General features: G+C 36.9%; 1 pseudogene; it reads left to right on the top strand.

The window, feature by feature from the left end:
- Positions 1-4,067: 4,067 nt before the first annotated feature.
- Positions 4,068-21,027, top strand: LOC124013256 (annotated as a pseudogene).
- The last annotated feature ends 1,977 nt before the right edge of the window (positions 21,028-23,004 follow it).

The following is a 23,004-nucleotide window of genomic DNA, read 5'->3' as shown; positions in this document are numbered from 1 at the left end:
TAACAGAGAGTTATAGGTAGGTTACCATGTGTTATATTATCATGATAACAGATAGTTATAGGTAGGTTACCATGTGTTATATTATCATGATAACAGATAGGTAGGTTACCATGTGTTATATTATCATGATAACAGATAGGTAGGTTACCATGTGTTATATTATCATGATAACAGAGAGTTATAGGTAGGTTACCATGTGTTATATTATCATGATAACAGATAGGTAGGTTACCATGTGTTATATTATCATGATAACAGATAGGTAGGTGTTATATTATCATGATAACAGATAGTTATAGGTTACCATGTGTTATATTATCATGATAACAGATAGTTATAGGTAGGTTACCATGTGTTTATATTATCATGATAACAGATAGTTAGGTAGGTTACCATGTGTTATATTATCATGATAACAGATAGTTATAGGTAGGTTACCATGTGTTATATTATCATGATAACAGATAGTTATAGGTAGGTTACCATGTGTTATATTATCATGATAACAGATAGTTATAGGTAGGTTACCATGTGTTATATTATCATGATAACAGATAGGTAGGTTACCATGTGTTATATTATCATGATAACAGATAGTTATAGGTAGGTTACCATGTGTTATATTATCATGATAACAGATAGTTATAGGTAGGTTACCATGTGTTATATTATCATGATAACAGATAGATAGTTATAGGTAGGTTACCATGTGTTATATTATCATGATAACAGATAGTTATAGGTAGGTTACCATGTGTTATATTATCATGATAACAGATAGGTAGGTTACCATGTGTTATATTATCATGATAACAGAGAGTTATAGGTAGGTTACCATGTGTTATATTATCATGATAACAGATAGTTATAGGTAGGTTACCATGTGTTATATTATCATGATAACAGATAGGTAGGTTACCATGTGTTATATTATCATGATAACAGATAGTTATAGGTAGGTTACCATGTGTTATATTATCATGATAACAGTTATAGGTAGGTTACCATGTGTTATATTATCATGATAACAGATAGGTAGGTTACCATGTGTTATATTATCATGATAACAGATAGGTAGGTTATAGGTTATATTATCATGATAACAGATAGGTAGGTTACCATGTGTTATATTATCATGATAACAGAGTAGTTATAGGTAGGTTACCATGTGTTATATTATCATGATAACAGATAGTTATAGGTAGGTTACCATGTGTTATATTATCATGTGTTATATAGGTAGGTTACCATGTGTTATATTATCATGATAACAGATAGTTATAGGTAGGTTACCATGTGTTATATTATCATGATAACAGATAGTTATAGGTAGGTTACCATGTGTTATATTATCATGATAACAGATAGGTAGGTTACCATGTGTTATATTATCATGATAACAGATAGGTAGGTTACCATGTGTTATATTATCATGATAACAGATAGGTAGGTTACCATGTGTTATATTATCATGATAACAGATAGGTAGGTTACCATGTGTTATATTATCATGATAACAGATAGGTAGGTTACCATGTGTTATATTATCATGATAACAGATAGGTAGGTTATAGATAGGTAGGTTACCATGTGTTATATTATCATGATAACAGATAGTTATAGGTAGGTTACCATGTGTTATATTATCATGATAACAGATAGTTATAGGTAGGTTACCATGTGTTATATTATCATGATAACAGATAGTTATAGGTAGGTTACCATGTGTTATATTATCATGATAACAGATAGGTAGGTTACCATGTGTTATATTATCATGATAACAGATGTAGGTTACCATGTGTTATATTATCATATATAGGTAGGTTACCATGTTATATTATCATGATAACAGATAGTTATAGGTAGGTTACCATGTGTTATATTATCATGATAACAGATAGGTATACCATGTGTTATATTATCATGATAACAGATAGGTAGGTTACCATGTGTTATATTATCATGATAACAGATAGGTAGGTTACCATGTGTTATATTATCATGATAACAGATAGGTAGGTTACCATGTGTTATATTATCATGATAACAGATAGGTAGGTTACCATGTGTTATATTATCATGATAACAGATAGGTAGGTTACCATGTGTTATATTATCATGATAACAGATAGGTAGGTTATCATGTGTTATATTATCATGATAACAGATAGGTAGGTTACCATGTGTTATATTATCATGATAACAGATAGGTAGGTTACCATGTGTTATATTATCATGATAACAGATAGGTAGGTTACCATGTGTTATATTATCATGATAACAGATAGGTAGGTTACCATGTGTTATATTATCATGATAACAGATAGTTATAGGTAGGTTACCATGTGTTATATTATCATGATAACAGATAGTTAGGTTATGTGTTATATTATCATGATAACAGATAGATAGGTAGGTTACCATGTGTTATATTATCATGATAACAGATAGGTAGGTTACCATGTGTTATATTATCATGATAACAGATAGGTAGGTTACCATGTGTTATATTATCATGATAACAGATAGTTATAGGTAGATAGTTATAGGGAGGTTACCATGTGTTATATTATCATGATAACAGATAGGTAGGTAACCATGTGTTATATTATCATGATAACAGATAGGTAGGTTACCATGTGTTATATTATCATGATAACAGATAGGTAGGTTACCATGTGTTATATTATCATGATAACAGATAGTTATAGGTAGGTTACCATGTGTTATATTATCATGATAACAGAGTTATAGGTAGGTTACCATGTGTTATATTATCAGATAACAGTAGGTTACCATGTGTTATATTATCATGATAACAGATAGTTATAGGTAGGTTACCATGTGTTATATTATCATGATAACAGATAGGTAGGTTACCATGTGTTATATTATCATGATAACAGATAGGTAGGTTACCATGTGTTATATTATATGATATCAGATAGTTATAGGTAGGTTACATGTGTTATATTATCATGATAACAGATAGGTAGGTTACCATGTGTTATATTATCATGATAACAGATAGTTATAGGTAGGTTACCATGTGTTATATTATCATGATAACAGATAGTTATAGGTAGGTTACCATGTGTTATATTATCATGATAACAGATAGTTATAGGTAGGTTACCATGTGTTATATTATCATGATAACAGATAGGTAGGTTACCATGTGTTATATTATCATGATAACAGATAGTTATAGGTAGGTTACCATGTGTTATATTATCATGATAACAGATAGGTAGGTTACCATGTGTTATATTATCATGATAACAGATAGGTAGGTTACCATGTGTTATATTATCATGATAACAGATAGGTAGGTTACCATGTGTTATATTATCATGATAACAGATAGGTAGGTTACCATGTGTTATATTATCATGATAACAGATAGGTAGGTTACCATGTTATATTATCATGATAACAGATAGGTAGGTTACCATGTGTTATATTATCATGATAACAGATAGGTAGGTTACCATGTGTTATATTATCATGATAACAGATAGGTAGGTTACCATGTGTTATATTATCATGATAACAGAGAGTTATAGGTAGGTTACCATGTGTTATATTATCATGATAACAGATAGTTATAGGTAGGTTACCATGTGTTATATTATCATGATAACAGATAGTTATAGCTAGGTTACCATGTGTTATATTATCATGATAACAGATAGTTATAGGTAGGTTACCATGTGTTATATTATCATGATAACAGATAGGTAGGTTACCATGTGTTATATTATCATGATAACAGATAGTTATAGGTAGGTTACCATGTGTTATATTATCATGATAACAGATAGTTATAGGTAGGTTACCATGTGTTATATTATCATGATAACAGAGAGTTATAGGTAGGTTACCATGTGTTATATTATCATGATAACAGATAGGTAGGTTACCATGTGTTATATTATCATGATAACAGATAGTTAGGTTACCATGTGTTATATTATCAGGCCATTATGTGTTAAACTGAACTGATGAGGTTATTTTGATCAATGTGTTTGATACCTGTCATTTACAATTCCCATCAAGGCCAGTAGATGTATCCTGTGATATCTGCTCTGAGGTCCAAGCTGTGAAGTTCTGTCAGTCCTGCAGTGTGTCCTACTGTGAGACCCACATCAGACAGCACTATATAATACCTAAACTACAGAAACACACGCTGGTGGATGTGACTGGAGACCTGGTGCAGAAACTCTGTCAACATGACTACAGTCCTCTGGAGGTGTTCTGCAGGACAGACCAGATGCTGATCTGCAGTCAGTGTGCAGAGACAAACCACAAAGGACATGATACCACCATCCTTGAGATAAAGAAAGCAGGAAGACAGGTTTGTTTTCATTCTCTTCATTGAACGATGTACAGTATTTGATCGATAAGGAGGGGTTGGTGTCAAGAGAAAAATAACATTTGCTTCACAGAAAAAGGTGGTTATAGGTCTTTCTTTCTTTTCACAGCATAAGAGTTTTGATGGAGACCAGCACACAGCGCTGTCCTCAGATGATGGTAGGTATGGAAAGACAGAGTAAACTGACCCAAACAACATTATTTAATTTAAATAAACATTTAAGAGGATACATTTAGTAAGATATCAATAGTTGTCTCTTAACTGCTGTGATGAATAGTACACATTTGTTTTGGTATTTTTATTTTCAATAGTGTGTTTTTTTCTCTCGTTATTCCTTCACCAGTGCTGCCCCCTCCTGGTGACATCCAGGTCCTGTTGCCGACGTCAGACTCTGTGTCTCTGAGCTGGAGTTCTCCTCAGGGGGTTAAAAGACCACACAAGTTCAGGGTCACTTGGAAATGTGACGGGGAAACAAGCTCATCAATAGTGAGAGGCGGGTATAATCTTAAAATCAGCAGTCTCCAACCTGGTGAAAAGTACCAGTTCAACGTGGCTACAGAGGGAGACGATGGAAGACAAAGCAGATGGATCTCTGTATCCACAGGTAAAGAGTTTGGTTTTAGTCATGTTTTACTGACATACTTTGTTGTTTTTTAAGAGATATGTTATGGATCTTCTTAAAACAAATCATGATTTTCGTTCCAGTGGTTCCACCCAGAGACTTAAAGGTAGACCATTTGAAAGAAACCTCCTTCAGTCTCCACTGGACCAAGGCTGAAGGGATGGAGAAAGTTCCACAACGCTTCCTCATATCCTACTGCAGCCCAGGAACAGACCTCCATGCAGAGAATACTGAAGACTGCCACACATCATTCTCAAACCTGCAACCTGGTACTGAGTACACTGTTAGTGTCTCTACTGTGCTGAAGAATGGGGAACAGAGTGAACCAGTCTCTACAACCATCTGCACTAGTAAGAGATCTACCTCACCTTGTTACAGCTCTATACCAGTAATCAGAACAGACATGTTGTTACATTACAAATCAACTATGGTTGTGACTTCTGTTTTTAACTTATTTCTTCCTAAATCAAAAGCAATTACAGACATGTTTATCCCTGGACTTATTTTACTTTTTCCTACTGTAATATATTTCTAGAGTTAAACTATAGCGTTGACAATAATGTATTTTCCCTTAGTACTTCCTGCTCCAGACCAGCTGACTGTTGACTCAGTGGACACCACATCAGCTGCTGTTAGCTGGAACCAGCCACCAGGATTGGACCAAACCCAACATCAGTACCAGATCTCCTACCACTGTCCAGGGACAGAACCACACATCACTACCACGTCTTCACCCAGCATCAGTCTCTCTGACCTGCAACCTGCTACTCAGTACTCTGTCACTGTCTGCACTGTGCTGGAAAATGGAAAGCAAAGTGAACTGGTGTCCACAACCTTCACCACAAGTAAGGAAGTACCCTACTTAATTTTATCAGCACTACAGTATAAAACACTTGTTATTGTGGAGAGTATTTATAATCACAGCATTCTTTTCCTTTATGTTTAAGTAATAAGGCATGAGAACCTGTGGATTATCGTGTGAATAACTCCTGACTAAGGGCTGTTCTTAGGAGGGTGTTATTCATGATAATTATTGATTTTGAGGTTCTTATTGCTTTTATAAAACGGTTGCCAACAAATTAAAAAAAGATGAACAACATTGTTTTCATTAAAAATGTACTTTTAATGTAACTTAGTTTTATTTAATCCTTTCACCAGATAATATAGTCCAGGTAAAAGACAGTTGTTAGTTACCCTCCTTGCCTCTTCTTGTAAAGTTTTCATTACGAGCCCTCAGTTGTCTGGTTCTCCTGCTGTTGACTTCTTTATCTTCTCGTGGTCCTGCTCACTGATGGCTGCATGGTGCGTTGCCTTGTCCTTCCCCTGTCGCTGCAGTTTCTTAACGATGCCCACGAAGATGTTGTTGGATGTTGAGTCTTTCATTAGACACCAGGAAAGGCTCAGAGGGGAGTTGTTATATAGCAGTTTAACTGGGTACAGTGTAGGACCCGTGTAGCTGCTCAGCCTGAACATTCCACCCGTAATATTCCTCACACTGCCATAAAACTCCCCTGAATAGTATTCAACCCTTCTTTTGTAGTTGTCTAAAGAGAAAGTTGTTCCCTTTGCATTTAGCCAGAACATGAAACATCTCAGCCCAGTTTGTCTGCTTGACTGTGTTGGTTAATTACGGCTCTTTTCCAGGGAGTCCAGGGGTTATATAGGATCACTATATTGGATCACTCCAACAGGGTATCCTTCTGTGCTGCAGAATACATTCATAGTAAAGATAATAATAATAATAATAATATATGCCATTTAGCAGACGCTTTTATCCAAAGCGACTTACAGTCATGTGTGCATACATTCATCTCAGATGAATCCCCTGTACCGGGTGGTGCTGAGACTGACCCCCTTAAATAGCTGCCGCCTCATTACTGCCTGTGAATCAGCGTAGAAACATAGCCACAGCTATTCAATAGCTTGGAGCAGCTAACTAGTCTTACCATCTGGGTGCTCTGCTGTCCCCCCATGTGGTTTGCCTCGTGCCATCTGGTCTGGTTTGGGTTTTGTACCTGTTTTAATGACTTTTAGTGACAGTGTACCAACCTGGGTAATGCACAGTTTGGTCTATCAGCATTGCAGCGCTGAGATTGTCTTACTTATCTGTGAGACTTGTCAGTCCAACGGTACCCTCCCAGGTATAGCATTCGGGTTCGGGGACAGTGTCTACCCCACCAGATCGAGAGACTGTGTATGTTTCTCTCTGGTGGATTTGCAGCTCTCCCCTGAGAATGAGCTAGGTGAGCGAGGCGCACCATATTTCATCTCTCACAGGGAGCAGCAATCTTGCCTAGACTCTTGTGTGTTCCATGGTGAACGAGCTATGCAATGTAGCTAGTTTAACGACAGGTGAAGATTACAGGACTATGCACAGGTATAAACACACTTTCCCTTAATTAAGTCTAGCCAACCTGAACCCCCACGTATATAGCAAGAAATAAGCACTAAACGTGTGTGAGGTAGAATGTCCCTTCACGGACAGTGTATAAGACTAAAGCTGATACTGTAGGTCTTATTATATACTATCATACAGTAGTGTGCAGTGTTTCCTATTGACAGAGTGTTATTACACTGTCGGCTTCATTTTCCACTATTTCCAATGGAAACTCACATCTCAGTTCTATTATAGTCCCTGTGCCCAAGAACACCAAGGTAACCTGCCTGAATAACTACCGACCCGCAGCACTCACATCTGTAGCCAGGAAGTGCTTTGAAAGGCGGGTCATGGCTCACATTAACACCATTATCCCAGAAACCCTAGACCCACTCCAATTTGCATACCGCCCCAACAGATCCACAGATGACAAAAGGAACACGTATGTGAGAATGCTGTTCATTGACTACAGCCTGGACCTCCTGAAGGGCCGCCCCCAGGTGGTAAGTGTAGGCAACAGCACATATGCTACGCTGATCCTCAAGACGGGGTCCCCTCAGGGGTACATGCTCAGTCCCATCCTTTGCTCCCTGTTCACTCAAGAATGCGCGGCCAAGCACGACTCCAACACCATCATTAAGTTTGCTGACGACACAACGGTGGCCGAAGACACATCATGCCACGTGTTACCATTACAGGCTGGTGGTGGTGGTGTGATGGTGAGGGCTGTGTTTTTAGTCCGGGCTCTGGCTGGGCCACTCAAGGACATTCCGAGACTTGTCCCGAAGCCTTTCTTGCATTGTTTTAGGTTTATCAAAATGTGGAAAAAGTCAAGGGGTCTGAATACTTTCCGAAGGCACTTTACAGAGTGTATTGCCATTAGAGGAACGTTTGAATGCCACAGGATATCTGGATATCATTGTCGATCAGGTTCATCCCTTCATGGCAGCAGTGTATCCATCTGCTAATGGATTTGTTCAGCAGGATAATGCCCCATGTCACAAGGCTAGGATTGTGATGTCACAAGGCTAGGATTGTGATGTCACAAGGCTAGGATTGTGATGTCACAAGGCTAGGATTGTGATGTCACAAGGCTAGGATTGTGATGTCACAAGGCTAGGATTGTGATGTCACAAGGCTAGGATTGTGATGTCACAAGGCTAGGATTGTGATGTCACAAGGCTAGGATTGTCCAGGAATGTTTCCACGAACATGACAGTGAATTCAGCTTACTACAGTGGCCTGCCCCGTCACCAGATCTCAATCCACTGAGATGGAAGGAACTATTCAGAGTAGAGATCCACTACCAGCCAACTTGACACAACTGTGGGAAGCATTGGAGTCAGCCTGGGCCAGCATTGCTCTGGAACTCTTTCTACACCTTGATGGTGCAGGTGTAGAACGTTTTAAGGATCTGGGGACCCATGGCAAATATTTTCAGCTCCGGCTAGCCATTTTTTCATGATCCTAGGTCTCCGGATTTAGTGACCAATAGATGCACCACTGGGTGGATTAGCTGAGGCAGGATGAGCTGTCATCTTGATATAGAAGGATACTCTACCTATGTAACATAGCAACTGGACCTCGGGGCTGACATCACCATGATCATAAAGCTGTACTGCAGGAAGTCATGTAGCTCCACAATCTCAGAATCAGTCAAATGTAACATCGTAGAGCAGAGGATCATGGGCCCTGATCTTGAGGGACTACATGAGAAGCAGTATCAGCGTTGCTGCAGAATTGAGTGGCCCAGAGCCCAGAGCCCATAACCCAGAGCCCATAACCCAGAGCCCATAACCCAGAGCCCAGAGCCCATAGCCCTTAACCCAGAGCCCATAACCCAGAGCCCATAACCCAGAGCCCTTAACCCAGAGCCCATAACCCAGAGCTAGCGGTCAGCGTTGAGGAAGGAACCAGAACCGTGATGAGTTCCAGTATATTTTCATTGGCTGCTAGCATCAATGTTGAACAGATGCTCAGTATGCAGGTAGCATAACATGAGAGGACAAAGCAGTGTTGGTTCTAGTGATGATGACTGATGTTCTATGATAATTATTTTATCTAGGAGTGTATGAGAGTACGGTTAACATGCAAGTGTCCATAATGCAAACAGAACATAAGAGATCATGCATAAAGGGAAGGAACATTTAGTGTATTTCAGACTGAAGAACCCATAAAAGTTATCATATGGACCACCTCTATGTTGCCTTAACTTGGACTCAAAGTTGTGCTACTGAGAGAGTCGAGATACTCTTCGACGTGCATGTTGTCCTCTTTTCTGTAGGCCATGAGATTAGCAGAGAGATGGATCCTGAGCAGACTAGACAATGAACTGAATCCCTTCTGTAGGCCATGAGATTAGCAGAAAGATGGATCCTGAGCAGACTAGACAATGAACTGAATCCCCTCTGTAGGCCATGAGATTAGCAGAGAGATGGATCCTGAGCAGACTAGACAATGAACTGAATCCCTTCTGTAGGCCATGAGATTAGCAGAAAGATGGATCCTGAGCAGACTAGACAATGAACTGAATCCCCTCTGTAGGCCATGAGATTAGCAGAGAGATGGATCCTGAGCAGACTAGACAATGAACTGAATCCCTTCTGTAGGCCATGAGATTAGAAGAGAGATGGATCCTGAGCTGACTAGACAATGAACTGAATCCCTTCTGTAGGCCATGATAAAGAAACGCTGCACTAAGCTGATGGACATTTGTCATGGAAAAGAATACATGGTAATATAACAGAAGACATTGTACAGAGAGTAGACAGGATGCTGCAGCTCAGCCATGACATACCATCACATAACATAACATACAGTACACTAACAAACCTCCCAGAACTGCAACTAAACTGTAGCTATATATAACCACCTGTACTATCTAATCCTTGATTCATAAAACCAAAATCGCTACTGTCATTAACGTGGTTCCTCAATTATTTCACATAATATTTTGATGAGTATTTGGTTTCCAGATGTTCAGTTACATCGGGACACTTTTCATCATCAGCTGATCCAGGAAGTCATTTTCTGACAATATTGCATGTGACACAACAACAGCCCAAAGTGAAGGGAAAACAGTGTTTTCAAGGAATGTCCAGAATATTTTGGTGTCTCATTCGACCAACCACTGGCCTTGTGGTTAGTGTACGCCCTGTGATTGGTAGGTTGGGAGTTTGATCCTTGGCCGAGTCATACCAAACAGTGTAAAACGGGGACTAAATGAGTCTCTGCTTGGCACTCAGCATAAAGGAGATATATTGAGGGTAAGGCCTTGCAATAGACTAGCGTCCTGACCAGGGAGTGTACACTACTTGTACATCAAGCTGCCTCACGCTACAGAAACAGGACATGTTATTGTACCTTTATTCCATACTGTAATGTATAGAGATACTGATATAGATCTAGAAACAGGACATGTTATTATACCTTTATTCCATACTGTAATGTATAGAGATACTGATATAGATCTAGAAACAGGACATGTTGTAATGTATAGAGATACTGATATAGATCTAGAAACAGGACATGTTATTATACCTTTATTCCATACTGTAATGTATAGAGATACTGATATAGATCTAGAAACAGGACATGTTGTAATGTTTAGAGATACTGATATAGTTCTAGAAACTGGACATGTTCTAATGTATAGAGATACTGATAGAGATCTAGAAACAGGACATGTTATTGTACCTTTATTCCATGCTGTAATGTATAGAGATACTGATATAGTTCTAGAAACAGGACATGTTGTAATGTATGGAGATACTGATATAGATCTAGAAACAGGACATGTTGTAATGTATGGAGATACTGATATAGATCTAGAAACAGGACATGTTGTAATGTATAGAGATACTGATATAGATCTAGAAACAGGACATGTTATTGTACCTTTATTCCATGCTGTAATGTATAGAGATACTGATATATTTCTAGAAACAGGACATGTTGTAATGTAAAGAGATACTGATATAGATCTAGAAACAGGACATGCTGTAATGTATAGAGATACTGATATAGTTCTAGAAACAGGACATGTTGTAATGTATAGAGATACTGATATAGTTCTAGAAACAGGACCTGTTATTATACCTTTATTCCATACTGTAATGTATAGAGATACTGATATAGATCTAGAAACAGGACATGTTGTAATCTATAGAGATACTGATATAGTTCTAGAAACAGGATATGCTGTAATGTATAGAGATACTGATATAGATCTAGAAACAGGACATGTTGTAATGTATAGAGATACTGATATAGATCTAGAAACAGGACATGTTATTATACCTTTATTCCATACTGTAATGTATAGAGATACTGATATAGTTCTAGAAACAGGACATGTTGTAATGTATAGAGATACTGATATAGATCTAGAAACAGGACATGTTGTAATGTATAGAGATACTGATATAGATCTAGAAACAGGACCTCTATACATTACAACATGTCCTGTTTCTAGATCTATATCAGTATCTCTATACATTACAACATGTCCTGTTTCTAGAACTATATCAGTATCTCTATACATTACAGTATGGAATAAAGGTATAATAACATGTCCTGTTTCTAGATCTATATCAGTATCTCTATACATTACAACATGTCCTGTTTCTAGATCTATATCAGTATCTCTATACATTACAGCATATCCTGTTTCTAGAACTATATCAGTATCTCTATAGATTACAACATGTCCTGTTTCTAGATCTATATCAGTATCTCTATACATTACAGTATGGAATAAAGGTATAATAACAGGTCCTGTTTCTAGAACTATATCAGTATCTCTATACATTACAACATGTCCTGTTTCTAGAACTATATCAGTATCTCTATACATTACAACATGTCATGTTTCTAGAACTATATCAGTATCTCTATACATTACAACATGTCCTGTTTCTAGATCTATATCAGTATATGTTGTAATGTATAGAGATACTGATATAGTTCTAGAAACATGACATGTTGTAATGTATAGAGATACTGATATAGATCTAGAAACAGGATCTGTTATTGTACCTTTATTCCATGTTGTAATGTATAGAGATACTGATATAGATCTAGAAACAGGACATGTTGTAATGTATAGAGATACTGATATAGTTCTAGAAACAGGACATGTTGTAATGTATAGAGATACTGATATAGTTCTAGAAACAGGACATGTTGTAATGTATAGAGATACTGATATAGATCTAGAAACAGGACATATTATTATACCTTTATTCCATACTGTAATGTATAGAGATACTGCTATAGTTCTAGAAACAGGACATGCTGTAATGTATAGAGATACTGATAATAGATCTAGAAACAGGACATGTTATTGTACCTTTATTCCATGCTGTAATGTATAGAGATACTGATATAGTTCTAGGAACAGGATATGTTGTACTGTATAGAGATACTGATATGAATCTAGAAACAGGACATGTTGTAATGTATAGAGATACTGATAGAGATCTAGAAACAGGACATGTTATTATACCTTTATTCAATGTTGTAATGCATAGAGATACTGATATAGTTCTAGAAACAGGACATGCTGTAAAGTATAGAGATACTGATATAGTTCTAGAAACAGGACATGCTGTAATGTGTAGAGATACTGATAGAGTTCTAGAAACATGACATGTTATTATACCTTTATTCCATACTGTAATGTATAGAGATACTGATATAGTTCTAGAAACAGGATATGTTGTAATGTATAGAGATACTGATATAGTTATAGAAACAGGACATGTTGTAATGTATAGAGATACTGATATAGATCTAGAAACAGGACATGTTCTAATGTATAGAGATACTGATATAGATCTAGAAACAGGACATGTTGTAATGTATAGAGATGCTGATATAGATCTAGAAACAGGACATGTTGTAATGTATAGAGATACTGATATAGTTCTAGAAACAGGACATGTTGTAATGTATAGAGATACTGATATAGATCTAGAAACAGGACAAGTTATTGTACCTTTCTTCCATGCTGTAATGTATAGAGATACTGATATAGTTCTAGAAACAGGACATGCTGTAATGTATAGAGATACTGATATAGATCTAGAAACAGGACATGTTGTAATGTATAGAGATACTGATATAGATCTAGAAACAGGACATGTTGTAATGTATAGAGATACTGATATAGTTCTAGAAACATGACATGTTGTAATGTATAGAGATACTGATATAGATCTAGAAACAGGATCTGTTATTGTACCTTTATTCCATGTTGTAATGTATAGAGATACTGATATAGATCTAGAAACAGGACATGTTGTAATGTATAGAGATACTGATATAGTTCTAGAAACAGGACATGTTGTAATGTATAGAGATACTGATATAGTTCTAGAAACAGGACATGTTGTAATGTATAGAGATACTGATATAGATCTAGAAACAGTACATATTATTATACCTTTATTCCATACTGTAATGTATAGAGATACTGCTATAGTTCTAGAAACAGGACATGCTGTAATGTATAGAGATACTGATAATAGATCTAGAAACAGGACATGTTATTGTACCTTTATTCCATGCTGTAATGTATAGAGATACTGATATAGTTCTAGGAACAGGATATGTTGTACTGTATAGAGATACTGATATGAATCTAGAAACAGGACATGTTGTAATGTATAGAGATACTGATAGAGATCTAGAAACAGGACATGTTATTATACCTTTATTCAATGTTGTAATGCATAGAGATACTGATATAGTTCTAGAAACAGGACATGCTGTAATGTGTAGAGATACTGATAGAGTTCTAGAAACATGACATGTTATTATACCTTTATTCCATACTGTAATGTATAGAGATACTGATATAGTTCTAGAAACAGGATATGTTGTAATGTATAGAGATACTGATAGAGTTCTAGAAACAGGACATGTTGTAATGTATAGAGATACTGATATAGTTCTAGAAACAGGACATGTTGTAATGTATAGAGATACTGATATAGATCTAGAAACAGGACATGTTATTATACCTTTATTCCATGTTGTAATGTATAGAGATACTGATATAGTTCTAGAAACAGGACAAGTTATTGTACCTTTCTTCCATGCTGTAATGTATAGAGATACTGATATAGTTCTAGAAACAGGACATGCTGTAATGTATAGAGATATTGATATAAATCTAGAAACAGGACATGCTGTAATGTATAGAGATACTGATATAGATCTAGAAATAGGACATGTTGTTGTACATTTATTCCATGTTGTAATGTATAGAGATACTGATATAGCTCTAGAAACAGGACATGTTGTAATGTATAGAGATCCTGATATAGTTCTAGAAACAGGACATGTTGTAATGTATAGAGATACTGATAGAGATCTAGAAACAGGACATGTTGTAATGCATAGAGATACTGATATAGTTCTAGAAACAGGACATGCTGTAATGTATAGAGATACTGATATAGTTCTAGAAACAGGACATGTTGTAATGTATAGAGATACTGATAGAGATCTAGAAACAGGACATGTTGTAATGCATAGAGATACTGATAGAGATCTAGAAACAGGACATGTTGTAATGCATAGAGATACTGATATAGTTCTAGAAACAGGACATGCTGTAATGTATAGAGATACTGATATAGTTCTAGAAACAGGACATGTTGTAATGTATAGAGATACTGATATAGTTCTAGAAACAGGACATGTTGTAATGTATAGAGATACTGATATAGTTCTAGAAACAGGACCTGTTATTATACCTTTATTCCATACTGTAATGTATAGAGATACTGATATAGTTATAGAAACAGGACATGTTGTAATGTATAGAGATACTGATATAGATCTAGAAACAGGACATGTTGTAATGTATAGAGATACTGATATAGATCTAGAAACAGGACATGTTATTATACCTTTGTTCCATACTGTAATGTATAGAGATACTGATATAGTTCTAGAAACAGGACATGTTGTAATGTATAGAGATACTGATATAGTTCTAGAAACAGGACATGTTGTAATGTATAGAGATACTGATATAGATCTAGAAACAGGACATGTTGTAATGTATAGAGATGCTGATATAGATCTAGAAACAGGACATGTTGTAATGTATAGAGATACTGATATAGTTCTAGAAACAGGACATGTTGTAATGTATAGAGATACTGATATAGATCTAGAAACAGGACATGTTATTATACCTTTATTCCATGTTGTAATGTATAGAGATACTGATATAGTTCTAGAAACAGGACAAGTTATTGTACCTTTCTTCCATGCTGTAATGTATAGAGATACTGATATAGTTCTAGAAACAGGACATGCTGTAATGTATAGAGATATTGATATGAATCTAGAAACAGGACATGCTGTAATGTATAGAGATACTGATATAGATCTAGAAATAGGACATGTTGTTGTACATTTATTCCATGTTGTAATGTATAGAGATACTGATATAGCTCTAGAAACAGGACATGTTGTAATGTATAGAGATACTGATAGAGATCTAGAAACAGGACATGTTGTAATGCATAGAGATACTGATATAGTTCTAGAAACAGGACCTGTTATTATACCTTTATTCCATACTGTAATGTATAGAGATACTGATATAGTTATAGAAACAGGACATGTTGTAATGTATAGAGATACTGATATAGATCTAGAAACAGGACATGTTGTAATGTATAGAGATACTGATATAGATCTAGAAACAGGACATGTTATTATACCTTTGTTCCATACTGTAATGTATAGAGATACTGATATAGTTCTAGAAACAGGACATGTTGTAATGTATAGAGATACTGATATAGTTCTAGAAACAGGACATGTTGTAATGTATAGAGATACTGATATAGATCTAGAAACAGGACATGTTGTAATGTATAGAGATACTGATATAGATCTAGAAACAGGACATGTTATTATACCTTTATTCCATGTTGTAATGCATAGAGATACTGATATAGTTCTAGAAACAGGACATGTTGTAATGTATAGAGATGCTGATATAGATCTAGAAACAGGACATGTTGTAATGTATAGAGATACTGATATAGTTCTAGAAACAGGACATGTTGTAATGTATAGAGATACTGATATAGATCTAGAAACAGGACATGTTATTATACCTTTATTCCATGTTGTAATGTATAGAGATACTGATATAGTTCTAGAAACAGGACATGTTATTGTACCTTTCTTCCATGCTGTAATGTATAGAGATACTGATATAGTTCTAGAAACAGGACATGCTGTAATGTATAGAGATATTGATATAAATCTAGAAACAGGACATGCTGTAATGTATAGAGATACTGATATAGATCTAGAAATAGGACATGTTGTTGTACATTTATTCCATGTTGTAATGTATAGAGATACTGATATAGCTCTAGAAACAGGACATGTTGTAATGTATAGAGATACTGATATAGTTCTAGAAACAGGACATGTTGTAATGTATAGAGATACTGATATAGATCTAGAAACAGGACATGTTATTATACCTTTATTCCATACTGTAATGTATAGAGATACTGATATAGTTCTAGAAACAGGACTTACTGTAATGTATAGAGATACTGATATAGTTCTAGGAACAGGATATGTTGTACTGTATAGAGATACTGATATGGATCTAGAAACAGGACATGTTGTAATGTATAGAGATACTGATAGAGATCTAGAAACAGGACATGTTATTATACCTTTATTCCATGTTGTAATGCATAGAGATACTGATATAGTTCTAGAAACAGGACATGCTGTAATGTATAGAGATACTGATAGAGTTCTAGAAACAGGACATGTTATTATACCTTTATTCCATACTGTAATGTATAGAGATACTGATATAGTTCTATAAACAGGATATGTTGTAATGTATAGAGATACTGATATAGTTATAGAAACAGGACATGTTGTAATGTATAGAGATACTGATATAGATCTAGAAACAGGACATGTTCTAATGTATAGAGATACTGATATAGATCTAGAAACAGGACATGTTGTAATGTATAGAGATGCTGATATAGATCTAGAAACAGGACATGTTGTAATGTATAGAGATACTGATATAGTTCTAGAAACAGGACATGTTGTAATGTATAGAGATACTGATATAGATCTAGAAACAGGACATGTTATTGTACCTTTCTTCCATGCTGCAATGTATAGAGATACTGATATAGTTCTAGAAACAGGACATGCTGTAATGTATAGAGATATTGATATAGATCTAGAAACAGGACATGCTGTAATGTATAGAGATACTGATATAGATCTAGAAATAGGACATGTTGTAATGTATAGAGATACTGATATAGTTCTAGAAACAAGACATTATATTGTATCTTTATTCCATGCTGTAATGTATAGAGATACTGATATAGATCTAGAAACAGGACATTATATTGTACATTTATTCCATGCTGTAATGTATAGAGATACTGATATAGATCTAGAAACAGGACATTATATTGTACATTTATTCCATGCTGTAATGTAGAGATACTGATATAGATCTAGAAACAGGACATTATATTGTACATTTATTCCATGCTGTAATGTAGAGATACTGATATAGATCTAGAAACAGGACATTATATTGTACATTTATTCCATGCTGTAATGTAGAGATACTGATATAGATCTAGAAACAGGACATTATATTGTACATTTATTCCATGCTGTAATGTAGAGATACTGATATAGCTCTATCACAATAAATAGTTTGCTGACAATTTCTCCATTGAATGGATATTTTGTTGGTGTTGCCTTAAAATTGCAGTAAAATGACCCTACCTTATCTGATATCATAATAGCTCCCTGAGGATTTATTAAGAATCTCAATGGATTCACAGCTCATAAGGTATCTGAATTCACACACTCGCTTTCATTTCTGTGAGTCACTGTGTCTCAGAGATGGTCTGCCTCTGCCTGCTTTAACTTCATCCAAATTTCAGTGTAAAACACCTGTTAGTCTGCTTTTCTGCTACATGTTGAAGAGGATTTGTAATCATGGCTTTCTTTTCATTTCTATTTACAGGATCCTGTCTCAAGGAGCTGTTGTCAAAGGCTGGACTAGAAGATCATTATGAAAACAAGCTGACGTTAAGTACTGTCCTTGAGATAAATGCTGATACTACATCAGATGAACCTCTTACCACTATGCAGTCACTTCCAGGGGCCTTCCTGAAGAAGTTAGTGATGACAAATGTGAATGCTAGGAGTGTCAAATGTCTGACCACTGACCAGGAGGTTTCCTATTATGATGTAGACAACCTGGACACTGACTCTGATACTAGTGATGTCATTAATCCACTGGACCTGATAACTGCCCTGTTTCTGTGTTCAGATGGTTTCCTGCAGCAGGAGATGGTCCAGAAAATGTCCATGTGTCAGTTTGCTGTTCCTCTGCTGCTGCCCAACTGTGACACAAAACAAAACACTTTGATGCTGTGGGCCTTGAGGGACATAGTGAAGAAGTTTAGACTCTCTTCCCAAACAGACACAAAGTCCATCATAGAGGAGAGAATTGTTGTCTCTGATATTCCCATGGTGTCCTTTGTTAGGATAGGAGAGAGTAGCTTGTCCAAGTCTCAGATCTTGAACAAGTTGCTTAGTAACCCTCAACAGTACCATGATACATTTGTTCATGATGATATGGAATGTGGTAATGTCCCTCGGCAAATCTCAGATGGTCTGGTTGAAATCAGCTGGTACCTTCCATGTGGGAACAGAAACATAGACATCTTCACTAAGCCTGTGGTGGTAGCCAATCTCAGAGGAGACATCAGGTCCTTTGAAAAACAGTTCTCCTTTCTGTGTCAAACATCAGCTGCAGTTTACATTTTCACTGATTTTGAGGCAGATCTCAAGGTTTTGGAAGGAAAAATCACAAAAGCAGAGTTATTTCTGGTCGTCAATTCTCAGAAAAAAACATTAAGGGTAGACACATTGAAGAAAATGATCACAAACTACAGTATCAACCCAACAAATGTGATTGTGAAGAAGAAGCAGAATGATTCAGAATTTGTCAAAATCCTGCAGTCCTCTGTGGGTGATGTCATTGAAAAAAGTAAAAACAGATTGACAATTGAAAACATGTCTGATGTGGCTCATCAGATGGGGATTCTGGTTGATGAAGACCGGGATGACTGTCAGAGTACCAGGAAGATGGCAGATGAAATCACCAGCAACATCCCAGACACAATTCAATTCAAAGACAAACAGCTACCCTTACAAGGAACAATCTGGAAAGAGCTTTCCCAGTTAGAAAAAGAGAGGTGTAGCCTGAGAAAAGCAGGAGGTCAAGAAATTGAACACTACAAGAGCTCTCTGATGAGGAAGGAGGCAGAGCTGAGAAAGAAGCAACATACATGTGACATGTCAGATGGAATGAAAAGCTTCATTTTAGGATTGTCAGGTTCAGGAGCTGAGCGTTCCTATTTCCTCAAATGGATGCGGATAAATCTGGACAATCTGTCACGTCAGAACCTGTCTGCTTTGCGGGACCGGTACAAAGATCTTTGCCAACATTCTCCTGAGAGAAAAGATGACATTAAAGATTTGGATAAGCAATTATCTGACTGTTCCTTGGGTCTTGAACACTTCCTGCGTGAGTTGGGCCAGTTATATGAAGCTGCCTGCTCCCTCCCTGAAAGTAGCCTACAAAGGAAACAGATGGAGAATCTCCCTGGATTGTGTGCTCAGATGCTGTTGGATGGTTTCCCCATTGAGCTTGTGGATGGAGATGCATCAAATATCCCTCTGAAATGGATATCAGCTGTTCTGACTCAGCTTCATACTCTTGTGGACTCTAACAGCAAGGTCCGGGTTGTGACAGTTTTGGGGGTCCGAAGCACAGGAAAGTCCACTCTCCTCAACACCATGTTTGGGGTCCAGTTTGCTGTCAGCAGTGGAAGATGCACTAGAGGGGCCTTCATGCTACTGATTAAAGTCAACAAAGAACTCAAGGAGGAGCTGAAATGTGACTTCATCATGGTGATTGACACAGAGGGGTTGAAATCACCAGAGTTGGCTGAACTTGATAAACACTATGAACATGACAATGAACTGGCCACACTGGTGATAGGACTCAGTGATGTCACTATCATCAACATGTCCATGGAGAACTCCACAGAGATGAAATACATTCTACAGAGTGTTGTTCATGCTTTTATCAGGATGAAGGAAGTGGGGAAGAAGCCGATATGTCATTTTGTGCATCAGAATGTGTCAGACATGTCTGCTCATGACAACAACATGAGAGAACGGAAGAAGTTGTTGGAACAGTTGAATGAAATGACCCAGGCAGCAGCCAGAATGGAGAAGAAGGAGAATATCACTAAGTTCACTGATGTGATGGAGTATGATCCAGACACAAGCAGCTGGTACATCCCAGGACTCTGGCATGGGACTCCTCCGATGGCTCCAGTCAATGCTGGATACAGTGAGGCTGTGTATGATTTAAAAAAGAGCTTGATGCAAGACTTAATCAAATGCCAGAGTAATGATGACATGACACATTTCCTGAAGTGGACACAAAGCTTGTGGGAGTCTGTCAAATTGGATAAATGAATTTTCAGTGTCAGACACAGCTTGGTTGCAGATGCATACACCAGTTAATGCTTTAAGTACAATGGTTGGAACGGTCCTTCAAGAAGGACATTTATTCCTGGATAATGGGTGCTGAAAGCAGAATGTAAAACCAATCCAAACCCCCAAATGAGCATCTGAAACGTGCTGAAGGACTTGTCCTGTCATCCCAATGGTGGAAGCAGCTTATTACTGTCACTAGGACAGCAGAATCCCTGCCCATCAGGTTCTAAATGTTCTAAGTTACCAGTTAGAATAGTAGAATACACAAGGTGCAATTTAGAAATGTGGTTTTATATCAGCAGGTTTTCTCTTGTTATGTAAGTCATTGGCAGTCAGTCATTTAGCCCATGTCAGCAAAACATTTTTAGATTGCTAAGTTAGTTTAGCGGCCAGCTATCTAAACTATTATGATTGAATTACCTGCTGGGGTCTCCTATTGATTTTGTATGTCAGTCTAACTCAGATATTATATTAAAAACTGCAACCATTTTTCTCCAACCTACTGCAATATGTGTAGAATTCCAGCAAACTTGCTTTAAAATTGTCACATTTTCTCTACACCCCATGGCAAAAGGTGTGAAATTGCACGAAGTTGACAAAAAAGTGTACAAAATGTATCTCTGCTGTCAAAATGCAATACATTTTATTGTATGGATGTGGGTATACAGACCTTCGAGCAACTGCGGTCCCTTATGAGATAGTTCTGTGGCCCATCCCTGGTCTATGGCATGGAAAGAGCAGGTGTCCTTAATGTTTTGTATACTCAGTGTATACAGTCAGGATGGAAAAACGCTTTCAGTGGATAAGACTGACAGATACCTGCAGTACAGGAAGGAAGGAGATATACCATACATACTGTAGACTGACAGATACCTGCAGTACAGGAAGGAAGGAGTTATACCATACATACTGTAGACTGACAGGTACCTGCAGTATAGGAAGGAAGGAGGAGTTATACCATACATACTGTAGACTGACAGATACCTGCAGTATAGGAAGGAAGGAGGAGTTATACCATACATACTGTAGACTGACAGATACCTGCAGTATAGGAAGGAAGGAGGAGTTATACCATACATACTGTAGACTGACAGATACCTGCAGTATAGGAAGGTGGAGTTATACCATACATACTGTAGATTGACAGATACCTGCAGTATAGGAAGGAAGGAGGAGTTATACCATACATACTGTAGACTGACAGATACCTGCAGTATAGGAAGGAAGGAGATATACCATACATACTGTAGACTGACAGGTACCTGCAGTATAGGAAGGAAGGAGGAGTTATACCATACATACTGTAGACTGACAGATACCTGCAGTATAGGGAAGGATATACCATACATACTGTAGACTGACAGATACCTGCAGTTATACCATACATACTGTAGACTGACAGGTACCTGCAGTATAGGAAGGAAGGAGGAGTTATACCATACATACTGTAGACTGACAGATACCTGCAGTATAGGAAGGAAGGAGTTATACCATACATACTGTAGACTGACAGATACCTGCAGTATAGAAAGGAAGGAGATATACCATACATACTGTAGACTGACAGGTACCTGCAGTATAGGAAGGAAGGATATATACCATACATACTGTAGACTGACAGATACCTGCAGTATAGGAAGGAGTTATACCATACATACTGTAGACTGACAGATACCTGCAGTATAGGAAGGAAGGAAGGAGATATACCATACATACAGTAGACTGACAGATACCAGCAGTATAGGAAGGAAGGAGGAGTTATACCATACATACTGTAGACTGACAGATACCTGCAGTATAGGAAGGAGATATACCATACATACTGTAGACTGACAGATACCTGCAGTATAGGAAGGAGTTATACCATACATACTGTAGACTGACAGATACCTGCAGTATAGGAAGGAAGGAAGGAGATATACCATACATACTGTAGACTGACAGATACCAGCAGTATAGGAAGGAAGGAGGAGTTATACCATACATACTGTAGACTGACAGATA

This window comes from Oncorhynchus gorbuscha, linkage group LG24 (assembly GCF_021184085.1).
Source record: "Oncorhynchus gorbuscha isolate QuinsamMale2020 ecotype Even-year linkage group LG24, OgorEven_v1.0, whole genome shotgun sequence".
Taxonomy (NCBI): domain Eukaryota; kingdom Metazoa; phylum Chordata; class Actinopteri; order Salmoniformes; family Salmonidae; genus Oncorhynchus; species Oncorhynchus gorbuscha.
The sequence above is the reverse complement of the archived record's forward strand: the minus strand, read 5'-3'. Positions and strand labels throughout refer to the sequence as shown.